Raw genomic sequence first — 25,027 nt, forward strand, 5'->3', positions numbered from 1 at the left:
GCTATTGAGAACCTCACATAATTGAACCAGAATGTGTACTTGACATATATTGCTTTTGTTTTGTTGACTTTTTATTTAAATTTTTACAATTTTTTATTATTGGTGTTTGTACATGGTTGTATGAAATGTGAAATGCATGGAGATCAAGTCGTTGAACATTTTATTACTTAAAATTATGTATTTTTTGATTTCAACATTTTAATTGAGAATTTGTATATTTTAAATTTTATATGTTTAATGCACTAATAAATTACATTTTTTTTATTTCAATATTAAATGAGAATTTTTATATTTTAAATTTTATACATTTAATTAGGCACTACATAAGAAACAATAAAATTAAAATAACATCAAACATAAGCATAAAGAAAAAAATAAATGAAAAATAAAAAAATTTCTTAATCGCAAACAAAAAAAATGAAGACAAGGAAAATTAATATTACTTTTTTTTAATAAATAGTTGTCCAAACACATTTTAAATTTTTTTTAACTTTAATTTTTTTTTCTAAAATAGTTGTCCAAACATCTTTTTCACTATAAAAACCTTTTTATAAAATAGTTATTAAAACACATATTTATTCAAAAAATAATTTTGAAAATATTTTATAAAAAAAATTTTAAAAAAAGTTTTTGAAGCTATTGTCCAAACGGAGCCTTGGTTTTTTGTGCGGAAAAAAAAAGGAAATATCAGTTATTGAAACAAAATAAAATTCAAGTATTTCGATCTATTTGAAATGTTTCCCGAATTTATGAAAAGAACATCGATTATTCTCAATGTAAAAATTCATAAAAGGAGCAATTTCCAAATTAGTCCTATAGTTTTACACAATTTTTATTTTGTTCCCTCATCTTTTAACGTTCCCAAAATAGTCCTTAATCTTTTAAAAACTTTCCCGATTTAGTCCTACAAGATAAAATATTTTCAAAAATTCCAAGATTACCCTTGAAATATAAATAATTGATAGATATTGTTAAATGCCATGAAAACGGTATAAGAGCCTAGGTAATTTTAATCAGACATATAAAATCATTATTACTATGTAACTTATTTGGCAGAGGAGGAGATTTCCTCTCAAATAATTGATCCGAACATATGTTCAAGATTTTTTATTTTCATGATCTATTCCAATATTTTGGAATACTTTGAACAAGAAGTGTTGGATCAAATGTGTGTGTAGGGAGGACGGACGGGGTGAATACACACTTTAAAAATGTTTCAAATATTTTCAAAGCTTTACGAGCAGTCTTGCTAGGGTTACCTATCAAGACTAGTTTCTTTAACCTCAAAAATAATTTAGACCACAACAATAGTACAGATAAGCAGTCCAACTGCCTATATGATGTCTTTATACTCACACAGGCAATAATGATAAGATAAATAAGCAGTTAATGAATAATAAGTCAAGTATAGTAAGACAAGATATGTGAAAGTTCGAAGCAAACTGCTTCTACGTCTCCTCTTCTTCCACGCAGGAAGGAAATTCATTAGAAGACTTTGGTTTATACACCTTTTGTATACAATTCACTCCAATCGTAGGACTTATCCCTTGCCTAGACTGGAACTCCTAGAACACGACACAATACAACATTAAGTAGAGTAAAAGAATTTGAATGAATTCTTAGATTCAAACTCGTGAGCAACTCCTCTTTACGCTTCTGATACGAGCAGTTAGGAGTTGACTCTTCACCCGTTGTGATCTTGAATGATCAGATAAGTAGCTGTTATAAGTGGGCAAGGTGAGCAAGTAAGATGTATCTTGCAAAGTGCACAAAGAATGCTTAGAAGACTTGTGATCGTTGTGCTAGATACTTGTTCTTCTTTTGTCTGCATCTTCTTATTTATAGATATCTTGGAATAACGTTCGACTTGTGTCCATATTAAATGATTGTCTCTGTCATCTTTAATTCTTCTACATGCCCTCATAAATATGAGACAAGTATTACGCTGAAAATGGATAGTAGCAGTTTTGCAGCGTTGAAGTGGACTTCTTGCAGGTTCCATTATTGCTAACCTCTTGAACGTTAAATACTTTCGCATTAATGACTCTTGAATGCACAACTCTTGATGAAGATATATGAGATTTATTGACTTTTCTTTGAGATATATCTTAACAAAAATGTAGCCGTTGAACATTCAAGAAGTCGGTAGCCTTTCTAAAACGCGCGACTGGTCATATGTGGTTGAAGAATATTAGTCGACAGTTTGTTAAGCAGTCGAACTCCTTTAAGCATTCGAACTCTTTGTAACAGTCGAACTCCTTTGACCTGTTTTACAATGAATAGCAATTCAAAGTATAACAATGACCAGTTGTTTGTAATCACCAAAACTAAGGGTCCTAACAAGAAGATATAGCTAAGATTAGATATCAGCAAGAGTTGAAACCGATCAGAATAATAAGGTAAATTACGATTCAAAGTCATAAATTCTTAGAAATTATTCTGGATTCTTCTAAGATCTCAAAAGATCTTATAGAAATTCAAAAGACAGTACAAAATTATGGCAATCAGCTATATTATGTACCACAACAAATCGATGGTATCCTTAAAAACCAGGAAGAAATTCTGGACACTTTAAAGGATATCCAAAACCTAGAACAACAATCTAGTTCTAGTCAAAGGGTCGCGGGAGAAAGGTTACCACCATCATTTGGTACAGAACCACTATTAGATTAGAGGGGAAAAGCCAAAGTAGTGCAAAAACCTCTAACCGATGAAGAAAAATTGATCAACCCTATCAAAACTGTCTCAGAAAATAAAAACTAATGACAACTATTGTAGTGACCCGCTCTCGAATCACCTACTAATCAAACTTAAGCATGCAATAAAAATCTTAAAGCATAAAAACCTAATAAATAATTAGCGTAAATTCAAATGATTCAACAATCCAACCGCAGAATAAAACCGGTACTGAAATCAACTAAAATAACTGTTATACAACCCGATCGAAAGAATAAACTGAAATCCACAAACGAAACCCTGATACAAAAACAACCCACGAAACCACTGCAGCTCAACGACCGCTACCTCCTGGTTCGTCCTACCTAATCCTTGCCTCGTGGAATGGGGAGTCCAAAACCAAAAACCAAGAACTTGAGCTAACAACGCTCAGCACGAAAGTATGAGTATACACATGCTATGAATGCTAATGCAAATGAACGGATACTGAAAACCTACCATGGTAAAACTCTTCTCAAACAGGAGGCTCCATGGCATGTAGCACGTCGGGCCATCGCATCTAGAGGTTACTCACATACTAGAAAGAAAATGTGGATATAGGTGACCTGATCCCGAAATACAATGGGTCCAACCATCCACTCAATAACTCGGGGTAGAGAGACCCTACTACATGTTATATAAAAGTACATTCTCAACATGATAATGCATGCATCATAATAATAGTGACGTAATATATGCACATAATTCATGCCATATAAACCATGCAAACATAGAATATACATACTCAACCAATATATCTCGGATAGTACGTCCGTACCTCAATACAAGCAAGCTAGCAATACTGGCTCTCTACTCCAAGCCTATAAGCAGATAATCATCATATCACTTATTGCTTCTAAAAGCCTTAACTATACTAATAGCTACTCACTTGTAGTGACCCGCGCCGTGATCACCTACTAATCAGAACTTAAGCATGCAATTAATCAATAAAATAATCTTAATCAGAGTAAGTACTGAATCTGAAAAAAAATAATACCAGGTAAGCAAATCCTAATGGTCAACCTTGCTAACCAGCCTTGGTCACCACCTAACCTCCCTGTCTCCGGGAGAACTACCTGCAACTTCCCCATGGAATAGGGCATCCAGCCAACAAAAAACAACCGGAAGTGAGCCTAACATGCTCAGTACAAGAGTACGAGTATACGGTATTATGTGTGAATGTATGCAAATGAACTGGGTACCAAGACTCTCAGGTCAAGAAACAAGCTCAAAGACCGGGCCCAGGGTATATAGCACGCTGCATTGTTGCCTCAGGAGGTGGCTCATATACCAGTGGATAATGGTGACATGATACTAGTACATGTGTCCAACCATAAAGGTGACCTGACACAAGACTTAAGTATCCAACCATCCACAACTCGTAGGGTGAGAGCCCTACTACAGGATACCTCTAAGGTAAAAGCTCAATATGCTCATGTATGCAACATACAGTCTTGACATACTGTATATATAAAGTCATATAAAACATGCAATTACATAATCCATGCAAACACATAAAACATGCATACTCATCTGGATATCTCGAATAAATACTTCCTTATCTTATTAAGGCAGATCCTAGAAGCTTCCCCTCTAGGTCCAAGTCTACCATGCATCACTACAACATAAATAACTCATGCATTACCTAGCATGCCAAACATCACCTACTAGGCTCTAAAAGTCTTAATTAAACTATAGTCTACTCCCTATTTTCTATAGGGAACCAAAGCCATACCTTCGTCCGTCGTTAGCCCACTGATGACGCATGCCCCAGAGCCTGGGCATAGCCTAGCTACGACCCCTGGACACCTCGCCAGAGCTCTGCCACCTGGCTGCTACTGCAAACACTGTCCGCTAAATAAAAACTACTACCTACTCCAACTCTTAAAATAAGAGTACCCAAAATCTCATAAAAAATAAGCTAACATGGGCCAAGGAGAGGTGTGATTGCATTCAAAATGAGGCCCCCTCATCCCCTATTTATAGAGCACAATCGGAAGCTCCGATAGTGCCATCGGAAGCTCCGATTTGTGCATGGAATCCACGTTGCTGCGTCGGAACTTCTGTTCGTACCGGCAGCTCCGATCTGCACAACGGTGGCTCTGAAGTGAACTCCCTTTTCTTAACCATTTTTGAACCCCCGGGACTTACCTCACCATTTTTGGATGTTCCGGATCTGATTTTCTACTTATTTTGACCAAATAAGGACTCCTTAAACATGTTTAGACACTTTCAAAATTATATGTCATTTTCTTAACATGTTTAAATCACCTAATCTTGTAAAATGAAATCGGGCCGGCTACTACATTCTCCCCCTACTTAAGTTATTTTGTCCACGAACAATCTTAAGTACTGAATGCAGTAAATACTGAATAAACATCTTTTATTCAAACTGATTCATTTTACAAGTTACAATATGAAAATACAACAATTCAAAATAGCTCTGGATAATCTGTACGCATACAACTATCAAGTTCCCAAGTGGCCTCCTCAGTGCCTCGGCGCTGCCACTAAGTTAGAACAAGAGGAATGGTTTTGCTGCGTAACACCTTATCCTTATTACCTATGATACGCAAATATCTCTCCACGTATGTCAAATCCGAGTCCAACTGTACCTCATACGGCTGTAAGATATGAGACTCATCTGCCACATATCGTCGCAATAGTGAAACATAGAACACGTCGTGGATACTAGACAAATACGGCAGAAAAGCGAACCTATAAGCCAAATCTCCAACACTTTCCAGAATCTCGAATGGACCAATGAACCTAGGAGATAGGTTACCCTTGAGACCAAATCTCAAAATTCAGCGAAATGGGGAGACTTTTAGGAACACTTTCTCACCCACTTAGAACTGCAAAGGTCTGCGCTTGACATTCGCATAGCTAACCTATCGATCTTGCGCAGTTTTAATTCTCTTCTTGATCTGTCCAACTATCCACAGCCTGTTGAACTAATTCTGGTCCCTCAACCTGTCGCTCCCCCACTTCCTCCCAGAACAGTGGAGTACGACACCGTCGTCCGAACAACATCTCAAACGGAGCCATCCCAATACTGCGATGGTAACTGCTGTACGCAAACTCAATCAATGGCAACTGATCTTGGCAAGCTGGACCAAAAATCCAAAGAACATGTCTTCAAGAGTACGTATCGTGCGCTCTGACTGTCCATCAGTCTCTGGGTGATAAGTTGTACTTAAACTGAGAGTAGTACCAGAGCGCGCTGAAGACTCCCCTAGAAACTGGAAGTAAACTCGGGATCTCTATCGCTGACTATGCTAACAGGCACTCCGTGCAATCGAACAATCACCTGGATGTACAACCGTGCCATCCTGTCAAAACTGTAGTCCCGATTATAAGGAATGAAATGTGCTGACTTGGTGAGTAGGTCCACCACAACCCAGATAGCATCACAATTCCTCGAGCTCACTGGTAAATGGGTCACAAAGTCCATCATGATCAACTCCCATTTCCACTCAGGAATGGATAAACAATGAAGAAATCCTCCAGGTCGTTGGTGTTTTGCCTTGACCTACTGATACACCAAACATCTAGAAACATACTGATACACACTTTTCTTCATTCCTTTCCACCAGAAAGAATATCATACGCAAATCTTTGTACACCGAAAGGATTCTCATATTTTATGACTAATACTTGTAATAACACATGTGACAACGTCTTTTCCACAATTCTTGATTTCTTGAATCCTCTAGGTTCTTTTCTTGGAAATATCAATACAAATATTCTTATTGACTCAAAAGTCGATTAGTACAATATCTAGTACTAATGTAATGACATATATCTCATAACTTAAGATAACATCTGAAAATGAGAATACTGATTATCCTGCCACGGATAACAATTCCTTGCTGAATTCTGACTTATGCTAGTAGATGAACAAAACTGTTTCATCCTTCTTTGGCAAAGTCCTTAAATCAAAACAATCTAACTAACCCCTGATTTGATCTCATCGAATCAGACTTATCAATGCATCCATTAGACATACCGAAAAATCAGTGACAACAATCCTACTAGATCTGGTAACTTTTGATTTCAGATGCTGTCCTTTTTCCATGTCTAAACACTTGATGTTATCCTGATATTACTCATTTGAAATTCTAACACTTGTTAGATCAATTGGTGATAACATAATCCCAGTAATATTGCAAAAACATTTCTGAGAACTGAATATCTGAGTACTATACTCATCTTATCAGTCTACCAAAAAGTGAACAATTTCAATCGTTCTTTATGCAGAAGAATATATTTAGCTCCCCCATCATGGGGTTATAACATATGTATCTACCTCAGACAAATAGTTGCAAATAGTCACTGGGCACCAAACTTACACAAGTTTAACTGACCATTTCAAAACACACATGAACACCTAAGTGCTCATCTTTACACTATCCAAATGAATTCTTATATTTTCATATCCATGTTGTAACTTAGCAGGCTCATGACATCTATCAATAGAACCGAGTATCTTTTCAAGGTTATCAAATTGACACCAAATTATACTTTAATGTAACTGTTGTAATGATCATATTTCACGTCTTTCAATATAAGTCATCCCAGTGTCCTAATAAAACTCATCTTTTCTTGATAACCCATCAATAAAATTCTAATTCTTATAGAGAAACATACCTAAGTAGACTCATCACTTAGAATTTCTTGTTCATCTTGTAATCAAGATCATGATCACTAAAAAAATACCTCTGATGGAATCAAAAAATACTGGTAAAACCTCCTCGTTTTCCCCCAGTATCACGTGCAAGAACTACCCATTCAGAATATTCACTTGTCAAGGAATCCTTTCCAAGACTATTCTGTCCACGGAAACCAAAGTTTGTATCTCTGATGAAGTCAGACAATAACTCACCACATTCCCTTGGCACTAATCGAGCACCAAGTATAATTCCAGAAGACTCAAATAAATCCTGAATATTCTCCTGATAGTTATACTCATTGCTATAACTGTACATACAACGAGACTGAGGTAAGTCTTCCTAAAATGCCCAACTGGAGAAAAAGAATCCGTCCAGAGTACACCGGCATAAGGTCGCACTTACTATACCATCTCGGAACCCGACAGTCATCAGCAATCCTGGCATAACACATTCCTGAGTCTCTATTACTATGCAACATTCCTATCCGGACAAAAATCACTGGTCAAGGAAAATTCTCTGCAGAGGCACAACTCAAATCCCGAGTTTGCAATCATTTGAAACTAAATCCTATTGAATATCAATTAAACAAATCTCTTGGATTAAATCCCAAAATCACAAATCAAGATCGAAACTTATCTGCTCAAAACAATTACTTATCAAAGAAAATTCATTCCAAGACTATTCTGACAACGGGACATCTGTATCTCTAACAGACGATAACTAAACCTTGATACCACACCTGGTATCTGTCCTATCCAAAGTCATACCCTGTTGTGACTGTTGCCAAATTTCCAGATTGAGTAGCCTTCCCTATATAGTATATGGAGCACAAAGGCCTCCAAAACAACCTCTGAAGTATGAAAACTTCCAGAGTAATACCGACTAAGGGTCGTGCTTCCTCATGTCTAGTCCTGGTTACAGTCCACAACTCCTGATATTTCTTAGCTTGTCATCCTGATGAAATCTATCATCACTAGGTAACAACCTAAAAAGATCAAAACAGCCAACTGTTCTAAGGAAATCAATCTAGAACAAACATTCATGCGTCCTGGTGAATCACATCATCTCTGGAAAACACTTGGTTTACTAGAATATTCTAGGTAAAACATCTAGAACTATTCATTGAAAACATGCAAAATCCCAAGTACTCATTTAAACAATGATCAATTTTTTATTCAATATAACCTAGTTAATCTTCAATGATTACAATACTTGAACCACAAATACAGGTTTCAATACAATCTTTATTACAATTACATGTAATACATAACTTAATCAAAAAATTAAACTGAAAGATGTATAATACAACAAAATCTTAGTACATCAAATACTGAAATCTTTATCTGATTACAACTGAAATACTGATTACAACAAAACTTAATACAATAATCAAATTCCTGCGGAAGTCTTTCATTCCGTCTACTGATCTTGATCATGAAGTTTCCCGTCTGCTACTCAGCAGACCTTCTTCATCACAAGATCTAAAAGATAAAATCTTGCTAATCTACCGGATCCTTCCAATATTGTTTGGTTCCTAATCTGGTAGATGAGACAAGATTCTTCTGACAAACTCTCCAACTACTAGTGAAGAGTCTTCCGGGGTGGCTTCCTTGGTCGACTTAGAATGGAAGACTACATGTCACACATTCCGTTCAACTCTGCGAAGCACCTGGAGTTGAAAACTGAATCTTCCCTTCCAGCTCCATCCTGCTGGGATCCACATAATAAGAACTTCTGCTGCCAAACTTGACAATGGTGATATTGGAAAAGCCTAGACATCTTGCTATTCCAATTCTTGATACTGCAATCGATATTGAATCCAACTTGCAATCCTACAAAGGATAACCCAAAATCAATTCTATGTCCCAAAGAATCTTATTGCATGCTCTGATACCATAAATGTAGTGACCCGCATCGAGATCACCTACTAATCAGAACTTAAGCATGCAATTAATCAATAAAATAATCTTAATCAGAGTAACTGTTGAATCCTAAAATAAAATAATACCAGGTAAGCAAAACCTAGTGGTCAATCCTACTAACCAGCCTTGGTCACCACCTAACCTCCCTGTCTTTGGGAGAACTACCTGCAACTGCCCCATGGAATAGGGCAACCAGCCAACAGAAAACAACCAGAAGTGAGCCTAACATGCTTAGTATGAGAATACGAGTATACGGTGTTATGTGTGCATGTATGCAAATGAACTGTGTACAAAGACTCTCAGGTCAAGAAACAAGCTCAAAGACCGTGCCTAGGGTATATAGCACACTACGCCGTCGCCTCAGGAGGTGGCTCATATATCCAGTGGATAATGGTGACCTGATACTAGTACATGTGTCCAACCATAAAGGTGACATGACATAATACTTAAGTATCCAACCATCCATAACTCGTAGGGTGAGCGCCCTACTACAGGATACCTCTAAGGTAAAATCTCAATATGATCATGTACGCAACATACAGTCGTGACATGCTGTATGTTGGAGAACTGTGATCAGATCAATCAGAATTAATACCCGGTGCAGCGGAAGTTTAAAAATTTTATATGGAACGATTCCATATCATGGGTATCAAAACTTTACGATTAAATTGTGCGTGTAAAAATTAAATAACAATTAAATTTTTACCTCCAATCTCGAATCGAGATTATGGACACCAACAGATTACTCTGCTCTTGTTGTATATCCTAGGAACTGATGGACGAACAATTCTTCAATCAGGTACACGAACAGAAGTTTAATCCCTCTGATAGATTGCACTAGGAAATCTATCAGAAGTTTCTACGAAGAGAATTAACGAATTTGATCCGTTAAACCAGACTGCAAATTCAAAATTCACAGGCTGGAATTTTTCGAGCAGAGAAAGGAGAAAGGGGGCGGCCACTTTTAAAAAAAACACAGCTAGGGTTTTCGAAAATTGTGACCTCTGTTGTGTAATTTCTGTACTGTAATAACTTATTTATAATGTGGGCTGCTAACAGCTTAGGGCCCATTAGTCATAAGTTCAAGCCTGACAAGCAAAGCCCGCATGTTCAGAAATTAATATAAAATTCATCGTGACTCAGATTGATAAACCAATTTCACCAATGTGCACAGAAACCATTTCTGCATCTTTTAAAGTCAAGATAAATTTTCTGAATCCGAATTCAGTGATTTCCAAAAATGCCCATCCCTATGTCATTTTAGAAAATCTTACTCCTCTACTCTTAAATAAGAAGTCCCACTTCTTTGTTCATTAAATTTAACTCTTTAAATTTAACTATCTCAACGGGGATTAAAAATCCATTACTTGTGTGACACTCAATGGTTCAGGGATACAGCTAGCCGTGGGCTCACAACTCCTTGTGACTCGGAACAACAATTTCCGACTTGCCCATCGAATCATGGTAAGAGCGCCTAGCAACATCGCCCCATGATTCCCTAGATATCACTGATAGTGCCTGCAAAAACCAATAGATTTTGGTTAGCATACAGTACGGTCCCTTCATCCATATATCCCGATCGAATCAACAACCATTGGTAAATCGAGAGTCGTTCGAGATTCGATAACTATGCAATGCATCTTGAAGATCAAATAGTGACATCGCATGTGCTACTAAAAAACCATTTCTTAAAACACATCATGTACTCTGGCCAGAGATTCGTCACACTAATATCTCCTCAGATTGCATAGGATATCCACACTAGCAAGTATGTTGTGAAACCTTGACAACAAAGCATCGACTCCTATATGTGTCGTAACTGTACCCAATCCCGACACCTGATGATCCTAATAGAGTCGGTAAACGAGTCAAAGTACAGTACTAGCATATAGTGAAACATCTAATACTAATAAATGCGGATTTTTTTTTTAATTAAAATAGATGTACATACATGCCCATAAATATATGCAGAAAAATAAACAGATTTAAAAATAGCTCAAATAAAATGCAACATTTAATAAATTAAATGTCTGAGTCATGCATTAAATAAAAATGTTGTTCTAAACAATTAAATAAAATTTTGCATGCACTGAAAATATTTCAATAAAAATATGTACTAGTACCAACCACTGAAAATGAATAAAAAGAACGACATGTTTAATATTCCATAAAAAACATAATCATAAAGACTCAGACGACGGCCGCGGGGGATCACTGCATGTCCACTCATATGTCCTCGCCTCCGGTGGGTACTATGTCCTCTACGTACTGACCTGCACCATACCAGTGTAGTGAGCCTAGAGGCCCAACATGCTAACATAACAAGGGTTTAAAATAATTTAAATCACTTTAATACTAATACATAACATATACATGAATGAGCATGCTTAAAATATCATGAACATAACATAAACTTAAATTAAACTTGAATATCATAATAATACATAAACATTGTTGAGCAAAGTATTTTCTAACATCGCATGGTTGTATCCATAGTGTAACCTTAAATCATACATTAAATACTGATCAGCGTGGAAAACAACGTACGTGGCAGTGACGAATCACCTCTTAAATTGGCAGTAAACTGCCCTTCAATAGTTCACATATGGGGACGAATCCCCCTTAAATTGTCACACTACTTCAACTTCCAACATAAAATATTTTCTTTTGTTCAATCTTAAACATTAAATCATGCATAAAAATTATTTCATGAATGCATGTACTTAAATTAAATGTGTGTCCATATATATTTAATTTAATTTCATACTAACATATAAATATAAAAAAATAACTTCCATGCATAAAAATAATTAAATATATATTCAGGACACATGCAATTTCTCATGGGTTGTACTGAACTGCTGGCCCTAACACTCAAGTCCATTTTCTTAAATTCTGGCCCATTAACATTGAGACTGGCCCATTAACATACTTAAACTCATTAACACCTTTCTAAGCTCAATAAATCAATTAAAGCCCATTAGCACATACTTGGCCCAATAACAACTTAATCTGGCCCAATGGGCCTAAAAGCCCAAAGACTGGCTCAATAATTTCCGTGGGCTCCAAAGCCCATAAAAATTATTGGACTAACTTAAAATAATTATTCAAGCCCATTAAGAAACTTAAATGTAGCCCATTAATTTAATTAATCTAATTAGCCCAATTAAAACACTTTAACTTAATAATTAACTTAAAAATAAAATACCCGAGCCCGACTAACTTAACCTGGACCCGGACCCACTAGACTTGACCCATGACTTACTGAAACCAACCCGGACCCATGACCCGACCCAGAAAGCACCTAGAACCCTAAAACCCGAAACTCTATCTCCCCTTGTGCTGCGGCCGTGAGCAGCCCTGAGCGGCTTTAGAAAAACTAACCGTGCCGCCTGCTCTGGCCACCTTTGGCAGTGAAACTACTGCCCATACTTAACCAACATCAAGACGGTTCTAACCCCACAAATTTTACCTCAAACGGATCTCTGTAGAGGGAGAACGAACCAAAACAAGCTACCCCTAGTTTCTGCTCACACGCAGAACGCGACCAGAGGCTTCAGGCCGTTTGGCCGCTCATCTCCGGCAACCACCGGCCGGAAAAATTACCTGTAAAACCTTCCCCAAGGTCTTGGGGTTCTAACCCAATTGGAATCACCCTCAAACTCGTCTTCAACAGTGCACACGAACCATTCTCCTAAAACCGCTCAAACTGCAACCTGTTGCGCATCAGAAATAGATGGCTTTGGTTCCAGCCTGTTACACCCATAAAACCTGACCAATCTCAACCCTATGGACCCTAACACACCCACCTAGACATGCACCAGCAGTTGGTCGTACCATGTTGGAAGAAAACATGAGTCATGATCAAACAAATGCATAAACATGTCATGAACATCAAAACCGATCCTTAAATCTGAAAATTTGAAGAAAAATCGATGCTACACAATACACACTCTATAATATCTGATAGGTACAAAAATTTGGAAGAAAAACATGCATTTCACCGATGTTTGAAGAGAAAAAAGGCGAAGGTGACGATTCCGGGACGACGGGACGACGAACAACCTAACTTGAAGCTTGAACAAACGAGGCTATGGAGTTTTCTGTGGGAAGCCGATGAAAATATTGAAGATTGGGGTGGGAGAAGAAGGGTTGTCGGCTGATGGGGTTTTGGGAATAGATTAGGGAGTGATTTATGTTTAAAATATTGGTAGATAATTGAATAATAATAGATATTACTAAATATAAAGATATTATACCTTAACAAAATATTTTAAACTCTTAAATAAAAATAACAATCTGATAAAATATCTCAAATCTCGAAATATTAATATAGGATAATTTTAAAATTTAATAAAAATCAATAAAGGGACTAATTTTGACTAAAAATCAACCCTTAATTAAATATATAAATAAATACTAAAATTTTCTTGAAAAAATATCTTAAAATATTATTTTAAGGCTAATAGAACTCATAAAATATTTTTGGCTAAATATTTTGGTATCTCGTCCGTCCACGGTCCCGTCTCCGCGATCAAAACAATTAAATTTCCATAAATCATGAAAATCACTAATTATGGGTTAAATGCTTAAAATAACTTAAAACATGCACAAATAATTTCAAATAATTATTTAACCCATAATCTAAAATTCTAAATAAATAAAATCCCTAATTATGCATGCGAATTTACGTATTAAAAATTTCGGGTGTTACAATTCTCCCCCCCCCCCCTTAAATTGGATTTCGTCCTCGAAATTAAAGTACTTACCCGAACAACTTCGGGTAGCGAGTCCTCATGTCTGCCTCGATCTCCCAAGTAGCTTCCTCCTCCGAGTGATTCAGCCACTGGACTCTGACCATCGGTATGACCTGCGTCCTCAATCTGCGCTCCTCCCTAGCCAAGATCCGTATAGGCCTCTCCTCAAATGCTAACTCCGGTGTCAACTGAAGAGGCTCAAAATCCAACACATGCGACGGGTTAGAGACATATCTCCGAAGCATGGATACAAGGAAAACGTTGTGCACTGCTGCAAGCCTTGGCGGTAGAGCTAAACGGTAGGCCAACGTGCCAACTCTCTCCAAGATCTTGAATGGCCCTATATATCTCGGATTAAGCTTCCCTCTCCGGCCAAATCGTACCACTCCCTTCATAGGTGACACTCTCAGAAACACGTGATCACCTACTGCGAACTCCAAATCTCGTCGTCGAGTATCTGCATAACTCTTCTGACGACTCTGAGCAGTCCTCATGCGATCCCGAATCTGAGTCACAATGTCAGCTGTCTGCTGCACGATCTCAGGACCCAGTAAAATCCTCTCACCAACCTCATCCCAATGCACAGGAGATCTGCATCTCCTCCCATACAATGCTGCATAAGGAGCCATACTTATAGACGACTGAAAACTGTTGTTATAGGTCAACTCCACTAATGGCAGTCTAGTCTCCCACGAGCCCTGAAAATCGATGACACAGGCTCTCAGTAAGTCCTCAAGAATCTGTATCACTCTCTCTGACTGACCATCTGTCTGGGGATGAAAAGTTGTGCTGAACAGTAGTCTAGTCCCCAATGCTGTGTGCAAACTCTTCCAAAATGCAGACGTAAATCTCGGATCTCTGTCTGATACTATGGACACAGGTATGCCATGCAATCTAACAATCTCCTTGTTGTAAAGCTCTGCATACTGTGTCAAGGAGTAGGTAGTCCTCACCGGCAAGAAATGAGCTGACTTGGTGAGTCTATCCACGATCACCCAAATAGCGGTACACCCTCTAGTACTCCTCGGAAGGCCAACTACAAGGTCCATCGTAATGTTCTCCCATTTCCATTCCGGAATAGGAAGAGGTCTAAGAAGTCCTGCTGGACGCTGATGCTCTGCCTTGACTCGCTGACAAGTCAAACACTCTGACACCACTCTCCCGATGTCTCTCTTCATCCCGGGCCACCAATACAATAACTGCAAATCTCTGTACATCTTCGTACTTCCGGGGTGAATGGAGTATGGAGATGTGTGAGCCTCTGCTAAAATCTCAGCTCTCAACTGGTCGACGTTCGGTACCCACATCCTACCACGATACTGAACAATGCCATCCAAAACTGTATAAAGACGACCACCCTTGGCCTCATCTCTCTGCCTCCAACGTTGTAACTCCTCATCAGTAGTCTGTCCAACTCTGATCCGATCTCGTAGAATCGGTTGCACCGTCAACACTGATAAGCTCGGTGCATGACCACTCGAGTAAAACTCCAAATCCAACCTCTGAATCTCGCTCTGCAGTGGTAACTGCACTGTCAAACATGATACCATTGTCGACTTCCGACTCAAGGCATCGGCCACTACATTAGCCTTACCTGGATGGTAGCTAATGTCGCAGTCGTAATCCTTCACTAACTCCAACCATCTCCATTGCCTCATGTTTAACTCCTTCTGAGTGAAGAAGTACTTGAGGCTCTTATGATCCGTGAAAATCTTGCACTTCTCGCCATACAGATAGTGCCTCCAGATTTTCAAAGCAAAGACCACTGCTGCTAACTCCAAATCATGTGTCGGGTAGTTCTGCTCGTGAATCTTCAACTGCCTCGACGCATAAGCAATAACCTTACCACACTGCATAAGTACTGTGCCTAAACCTAGCTTAGATGCGTCAGTGTACACCACTAACTCCTCGTGTGGTACTATCATTGCCAAAACCGGTGCGGTAGTGAGTGCTTCCTTCAGCTGATCGAAGCTCCTCTGACAGTCTGGACTCCAAATAAACTTCGCATTCTTCTTGGTTAAGGAAGTCAAAGGTACTGCAATAGAGGAAAAACCCTTGATTAACTTCCGATAGTATCCTGCCAAACCCAAGAAACTGCGAATCTCTGAAGCATTCTTCGGAATACCCCAATTCTGCACTGCCTCAACCTTCGACTGATCCACTGCAATCCCATCTCTCGAAATAATGTGGCCAAGAAATGCCACCTGCTCAAGACAAAACTCGCACTTGCTGAACTTGGCATACAAATAATGCTCCCTCAAAGTCCGCAAGGTTGTCTATAGATGCTGCCTATGCTCCTCAATGCTCCTAGAGTAGATCAAGATATCATCAATGAAGACTATGATGAACTGATCGAGATACGGCTGAAATACCCGGTTCATGAGATCCATGAAAACCGCTGGAGCATTGGTCATCCCAAATGGCATCACTAAGAACTCGTAATGCCCATAACGTGTCCGAAAAGCAGTCTTGGACACATCTGCATCTCTAACTCGCAGCTGATGATAACCAGATCGCAGATCGATCTTGGAGAACACTGAAGCTCCCTGCAACTGATCAAATAATTCCTCTATCCTTGGCAGTGGGTACTTATTCTTCACCGTGACTCTGTTGAGCTCTCGATAATCGATGCACAGTCTCATACTGCCATCTTTCTTCTTCACAAATAACACTGGAGCTCCCTATGGAGAAAAGCTAGGACGAACAAAGCCTTTCTCTAATAACTCCTGAATCTTCTCCTTCAACTCTTTCATCTCGGTAGGAGCAAGTCTGTACGGTGTCTTAGAGATAGGCACGGTGTCTGACAATAATTCGATATTGAACTCCACCTCTCTCACTGGTGAAATTCCTGAAACATCCTCCGGAAAGACGTTCGGAAAGTCACGAACCACTTCTATCTCTGATAATGATCTGCTAGATGGTTCGAGGCTGTGACAATACTCGCTAGAAAACCTCGGCAGTACTACTACTCTGAGATGCATGAAAAGTAAACGGGTCAACTTCTAATGGTTTCACTGACACTGTCCTCCGACGAAAATCAATCGAAGCTCCATTGACTGTCAACCAGTCCATACCCAAAATCAAATCAAACCCGCTCAACGGCAAAACCACTACATCTGCGCGAATGGAGTGCCCCTGTAGCTCTAACTCCAGCTCTCGGATGACACTAGAGGTAGTAATAATCTGTCCTGACGGCATAGTGACATCATAACCACTGTTGGCAATCTCAGGTGTGATGCCTATCCGTCTGATAAACGCCAGGGAGATAAACTAATGCGTAGCCCCTGAATCTAGCAACGCAAACGTGGAGTTTCCTCCTACTAGAATTCTCCCGATGATTAAGGAGGTATCTGGGTCTGCCTCCTCAGCCTGCATGACAAACACCCGCCCAATGGTGTTCTTCTTCCTTGGGCAGTTATGCCCCATTCCCTAGCTCCTTGCAGTGGTAGCAAACGTTGGAACCGATCAAACACTGACCTGTGTGAGGCCTCTGACACTATGGGCACAAGGGAACTACTCCTGTCTTAGGGGCCCGCCCCTCTACTGTTGTCCCTGCTGATTCGGGCCCTTATACGGTCCAGTAAACTGCTTCTTCGCAGAAGGCTGTGAAGATTTTCAATAAGCTCCTGGCTGGAACTGCCTCTTGCCTTGCCTTGCTGTTACCTCTGCATCTCTCGTCTCCCTTCCTCAGAACGCAATGCTCTGATAACTGCCGCCTCGTAAGTAGTGACATCCAACATGCGAACGTCATGCTTGATGTCAGCCCGCAATCCATCCACAACTGTCTCAACTTGTCTGGTACACTCAGCAATAAGAGGCACGAAGCGACACCCTCTCTCGAACTGGGTAATGTAATCCACCACATGTTTCTTTACGTAAATCGACATGCATAACTAAGTACTTAAAAATTTTCTGCTAACATAAATGCTTAAGTCTTAAACATGATACTACTAGATCATACTAAAAGCAATTAAAACTTACAGACCGATAGCGTGGATTTCTGAGCTCGCATAGCAGTGATGACCCCACCAAGAACCTGTCTCTGATACCAATTGAAACATCTAATACTAATAAATGCGGAATTTTTTTTTAATTAAAATACTAATTAAAATAGATGTACATACATGCCCATACATATATGCACAAAAATAAACAGATTTAAAAATAGCTCAAATAAAATGCAACATTTAATAAATTAAATGTCTGAGTCATGCATTAAATAAAAATGTTGTTCTAAACAATTAAATAAAAGTTTGCATGCACTGAAAATATTTCAATAAAAATATGTACTAGTACCAACCACTGAAAATGAATAAAAAGAACGACATGTTTAATATTCCATAAAAAACATAATCATAAAGACTCAGACGACGGCCGCGGGGGATCACTGCATGTCCACTCATATGTCCTCGCCTCCGGTGGGTACTATGTCCTCTACGTACTGACCTGCACCATACCAGTGTAGTGAGCCTAGAGGCCCAACATGCTAACATAACAAGGGTTTAAAATAATTTAAATCACTTTAATACTAATACATAACATATACATGAATGAGCATGCTTAAAATATCATGAACATAACATAAACTTAAATTAAACTTGAATATCATAATAATACATAAACATTGTTGAGCAAAGTATTTTCTAACATCGCATGGTTGTATCCATAGTGTAACCTTAAATCATACATTAAATACTGATCAGCGTGGAAACCAACGTACGTGGCGGTGACGAATCACCTCTTAAATTGGCAGTAAACTGCCCTTCAATAGTTCACATATGGGGACGAATCCCCCTTAAATTGTTACACTACTTCAACTTCCAACATAAAATATTTTCTTTTTCTCAATCTTAAACATTAAATCATGCATAAAAATTATTTCATGAATGCATGTACTTAAATAAAATGTGTGTCCTTCATATATATTTAATTTAATTTCATACTAACATATAAATATAAAAAAATAACTTCCATGCATAAAAATAATTAAATATATATTCAGGACACATGCAATTTCTCATGGGTTGTACTGAACTGCTGGCCCTAACACTCAAGTCCATTTTCTTAAATTCTGGCCTATTAACATTGAGACTGGCCCATTAACATACTTAAACTAATTAACACCTTTCTAAGCTCAATAAATCAATTAAAGCCCATTAGCACATACTTGGCCCAATAACAACTTAATCTGGCCCAATGGGCCTAAAAGCCCAAAGACTGGCCCAATAATTTCCGTGGGCTCCAAAGCCCATAAAAATTATTGGACTAACTTAAAATAGTTATTCAAGCCCATTAAGAAACTTAAATGTAGCCCATTAATTTAATTAATCTAATTAGCCCAATTAAAACACTTTAACTTAATAATTAACTTAAAAATAAAATACCCGAGCCCGACTAACTTAACCCGGACCCACTAGACTTGACCCATGACTTATTGAAACCGACCCGGACCCATGACCCGACCCAGAAAGCACTAGAACCCTAAAACCCGAAACTCTATCTCCCCTTGTGCTGCGGCCGTGAGCAGCCCTGAGCGGCTTTAGAAAAACTAACCGTGCCACCTGCTCTGGCCACCTTTGGCAGTGAAACTACCGCCCATACTTAACCAACATCAAGACGGTTCTAACCCCACAAATTTTACCTCAAACGGATCACTGTAGAGGGAGAACGAACCAAAACAAGCTACCCATAGTTTCTGCTCACGCGCAGAACGCGACCAGAGGCTTCAGGCCGTTTGGCCGCTCATCTCCGGCAACCACCGGCCGGAAAAATTACCTGTCAAACCTTCCCCAAGGTCTTGGGGTTCTAACCCAATTGGAATCACCCTCAAACTCGTCTTCAACAGTGCACACGAACCATTCTCCTAAAACCGCTCAAACTGCAACCTATTGCGCATCAGAAATAGATGTCTTCGGTTCCAGCCTGTTACACCCATAAAACCTGACCAATCTCGACCCTAGGGACCCTAACACACCCACCTAGACATGCACCAGCAGTTGGTCGTACCATGTTGGAAGAAAACGTGAGTCATGATCAAACAAATGCATAAACATGTCATGAACATCAAAACCGATCCTTAAATCTGAAAATTTGAAGAAAAATCGATGCTACACAATACACACTCTATAATATCTGATAGGTACAAAAATTTGGAAGAAAAACATGCCTTTCACCGATGTTTGAAGAGAAAAAAGGCGAAGGTGACGATTCCGGGACGACGGGACGACGAACAACCTAACTTGAAGCTTGAACAAACGAGGCTATGGAGTTTTCTGTGGGAAGCCGATGAAAATATTGAAGATTGGGGTGGGAGAAGAAGGGTTGTCGGCTGATGGGGTTTTGTGAATAGATTAGGGAGTGATTTAGGTTTAAAATATTGGTAGATAATTGAATAATAATAGATATTACTCAATATAAAGATATTATACCTTAACAAAATATTTTAAACTCTTAAATAAAAATAACAATCTGATAAAATATCTCAAATCTCGAAATATTAATATAGGATAATTTTAAAATTTAATAAAAGTCAATAAAGGGACTAATTTTGACTAAAAGTCAACCCTTAATTAAATATATAAATAAATACTAAAATTTTCTTGACAAAATATCTTAAAATATTATTTTAAGGCTAATAGAACTCATAAAATATTTTTGGCTAAATATTTTGGTATCTCGTCCGTCCACGGTCCCGTCTCCGCGATCAAAACAATTAAATTTCCATAAATCATGAAAATCACTAATTATGGGTTAAATGCTTAAAATAACTTAAAACATGCACAAATAATTTCAAATAATTATTTAACCCATAATCTAAAATTCTAAATAAATAAAATCCCTAATTATGCATGCGAATTTACGTATTAAAAATTCCGGGTGTTACATATAGAGTCTCAATGATGTTTCAAGTAGTAAGGACTAATGGTGTACAACCAAAATCACGGACTTTATCCACTCGATAAGTGATAACCATTTGGAAAGTCCGAATAGGGTAGTTCGATCATTCATCGTATGAATATCCATTTGCATGCTTTGAACATCTCTATGTTCCATACCAATGAAACGTGGTACTCGGCATCGCAAATGCTAGTCTCAATCTCGAGCGATCCTTATCCTTATTAACGGACGGCTCAATCGACTAGGAACTGTTTAGAATATACAGTGACTATAAGATGTGTTTCATGATAGCCATTCCCATGTGCCACCACATCTTACATACACTATAGTATATTCAAGGTCTTCATCTAAACATCTTATAGTATATCACAACATAATAATATGATAAAAGATAAAGTAAATGCCATTATAAAAGTGTAAATTATATTAAACAAAAGATTGTTTGTACATAGAGTCATCAAAGCCCTTAGCCACAAGTTGGCTCACCGGGCACCCACTCTTTCAATCTCCCACTTGCCCTAAAGCCAACTAGTCATACTACGCAGTCCCATTGCTTCGCGATGTTTGTCAAATAATGGTCCTGACAAGGGCTTAGTAAGTGGATCAGCGATATTGTCTGCAGAGGCCACTCTCTCGACAGTGATGTCTCCTCTTTCCACGATCTCCCGGATGATGTGGTATTTCCTCAGTACGTGTTTGGATCTTTGATGAGACCTTGGTTCCTTTGCCTGAGCAACGGCACCCGTATTGTCACAGTACACCGGGACTGGACCAACAACTTCAGGAATAACGCCCAACTCTTGGACGAAATTCCTCATCCAAACGGCCTCTTTAGCAGCAGCTGATGCCGCAATGTATTCTGCCTCAGTGGTGGAATCCGCTGTGGTGTCCTGCTTGGAACTCTTCCAAGAGACAGCACCGCCATTGAGCATGAACACAAATCCAGAGGTTGACTTCGAGTCATCCACGTCACTTTGGAAGCTAGAGTCGGTATAGCCTTCCAATTTCAGTTCTCTTCCTCCATATACCATGAACATATTCTTAGTCCTTCGTAAGTACTTAAGAATGTCCTTAACGGCTTTCCAATGCATTTGACCGGGATTGGCTTGATATCTGCTCGTGACACTCAGAACAAATGCTACATCCGATCTGGTAGATATCATCTTATACATGATACTACCTATGGCTGACACATATGGTACATGTGTCATTTTCTCTATCTCTTCATCAGTCTTGGGACACATAGACTTGGATAGAGAAACTCCATGACACATAGGTAGATGTCCTCTCTTGGACCCATCCATTGAAAACCTTTTCAATATGGTGTCGATGTAGGTTGCTTGAGTGAGTCCTATCATTCTCTTAGATCTATCTCTATAGATCTGTATCCCTAGAATATAGGATGCCTCACCCAAATCCTTCATCGAGAATCTACCTGATAACCATATCTTTGTTGACTGCAACATCCCTACATCATTCCCAATGAGTAGGATGTCATCAACATAAAGTACTAAGAATGTCACAGCATCCTTAACTACTTTTTTGTACACGCATGGTTCCTCCGGGTTCTTGATGAAACCAAAATCCTTTATTGTTTCATCAAATTTCTGGTTCCAACTTCTTGATGCTTGTTTGATACCATAGATCGATCTCTGAAGCTTGCATACCTTATGCTCGCTTCCCATGGATGTGTATCCCTCAGGCTACGTCATATAGATCTCTTCCTTAATGTTTCCATTAAGAAATGCAGTCTTCACATCCATTTGCCATATCTCATAGTCATACCAAGCAGCTATGGCAATAAGGATTCTTATGGACTTGAACATTGCAACTGGTGAAAAGGTTTCATCATAGTCAACTCCTTGTCTTTGAGTATAACCTTTCGCCACCAATCGTGCCTTGTAGGTCAATACCTTACCATCAGGCCCAAGCTTTCTCTTGTAGATTCATTTACACCCTATTGGAACAATTCCATCGGGAGGATCTACTAAAGACCAAACTTGGTTTGTATGCATCGAATCTATTTCCGACTGCATAGCTTCAAGCCATAAATTTGAATCCGCATCAGAAATTGCTTCCTTGAAGTTTTTTGGATCACATCCAACGTCGGGTTCATCTTGATCCCCTTCAAGAAGAAGACCATATCGAATAGGAGGTCTAGAAGTCCTCTCGGATCTTCTAGGTATAGGCGTGTCCATAATTGGTTCCTGAGGTGTAGGATCATTATTTTGTATTTCGGGTTCTTCTCGAATTTCTTCGAGTTCCATCATCTTGCCTTTCTTATCCAATAAGAACTCCTTCTCCAAGAAGGTGGCATTCCTTGAAACAAACACTTTTGTTTCAGTAGGATGATAGAAATAATATCCGATTGAATTCTTCGGATACCCTACAAAATAACATAAGGTGGATCGACTATCCAACTTATCTCCCACTGTCTGCTTCACGTAAGCAGGACATCCCCAAATCCTCAAGTACGAATACTTAGGAGCTTTGCCATTCCATAACTCGTATGGTGTTTTATCCACTACTTTGGTGTGGACGTTGTTCAACAACAATACCGCCGTTTCAAGCGCATAGCCCCAAAATGAAGGTGGAAGCTCAGTGAAGCTCATCATGGATCGAACCATGTCCAACAAAGTTCGATTACGACGCTCCGATACACCATTCAGCTGAGGTGTCATAGGAGGAGTCCACTGAGAGAGAATCCCATTCTCTTTCAGATAGTCCAAAAACTCGGTACTTAAGTATTCTCCACCTCGATCCGATCGAAGTGCTTTAATACTTTTACCTAGCTTGTTTTCTACTTCAGTCTTGAATTCTTTGAACTTTTCAAATGCTTCAGACTTATATTTCATTAAATATAAATACCCATACCTTGAATAATCATCAGTAAAGGTAATGAAGTAGGTGTGGCCAAATTGAGTACCAATTCTAAATGGACAACAAACATCTGTATGGATCAAATCCAACAGATTTTGACTACGCTCAGGTTTCCCCTTAAAAGAAGATTTAGTCATTTTTCCTTTCAGGCAGGACTCACAAGTAGGTAGAGAGTTAATATCAGACATATCAAACATGCCCTCTCCCACTAGCTTGTTCATCCTCCTTGAGGAAATATGACCTAGCCTAGCATGCCAAAGGTTTGCCGGGTTTTGACTATCGATTTTCCTTTTGTTCGTTGTTACCGGTTTATCAACATAATTTATTGGAATGTCTTTTAATTTTAAGTTATATAGATCGTTTTCAAGTTGTCCATTTCCAATCAAACATTTATTCTTGTAAATATTGCAAATCTCATTCACAAAATTGCAAGAGAAACCATCTCTATCAAGCATAGAAACAGAAATAATGTTTTTAATCAAATCTGGAACAAATAAAACATCTCTCAAAAGTAACTTAAAATCGTTCTGCAAAATTAAATAAACGTCTCCTACAGCTTTGGCTTCAACTCTAGAACAATTTCCGAGCCTCAGCTGGGTCTCACCCATTCTAAGCTTGCGACTTCTTGTCATCACCTGCAAATCATTGCAAATGTGAGATCCACATCCGGTATCCAATACCCAAGAAGTAGTATTATGTGAAACATTTATTTCAATATAGAACATACCCTTCGCAGTTCGCAACTGCTCTAAATATTCCTTGCAGTTACGTTTCCAATGACCGGGTTTCTTGCAGTGATGGCAAACATCCTTGGACTTTTCCATGTTTGAAGCCTTTGTCTTGTTCTTCTTCTCGGGTCCGGTTTTCTTGGGTGGGGCAGAACGTTTCTTACCCTTTGTACTTGGCCCCTTCTTAGCAGAAGAAGAGGAGCCCACCAAGAAAGCCGGTTTATCCTTCTTTAAAGTGGCTTCATATGTTACAAGCATATTGACCATCTCTTCAAGGGAGGCCTCTATCTTGTTCATATTGAAATTCACCACAAAATAGTCAAACGATGAAGGAAGAGAGAGAAGTAATAAGTCCACGTTGAGTTCATGCTCCAATACCAAATCAAGCGTTACCAACTTCTGAATGAGCCAAATCACTCGTACCCCATGATCACGGACCGAAGTCCCTTCACGCA

The sequence above is a fragment of the Henckelia pumila genome, chromosome 1 (genome assembly GCF_033568475.1).
Source record: "Henckelia pumila isolate YLH828 chromosome 1, ASM3356847v2, whole genome shotgun sequence".
Taxonomy (NCBI): Eukaryota; Viridiplantae; Streptophyta; class Magnoliopsida; order Lamiales; family Gesneriaceae; genus Henckelia; species Henckelia pumila.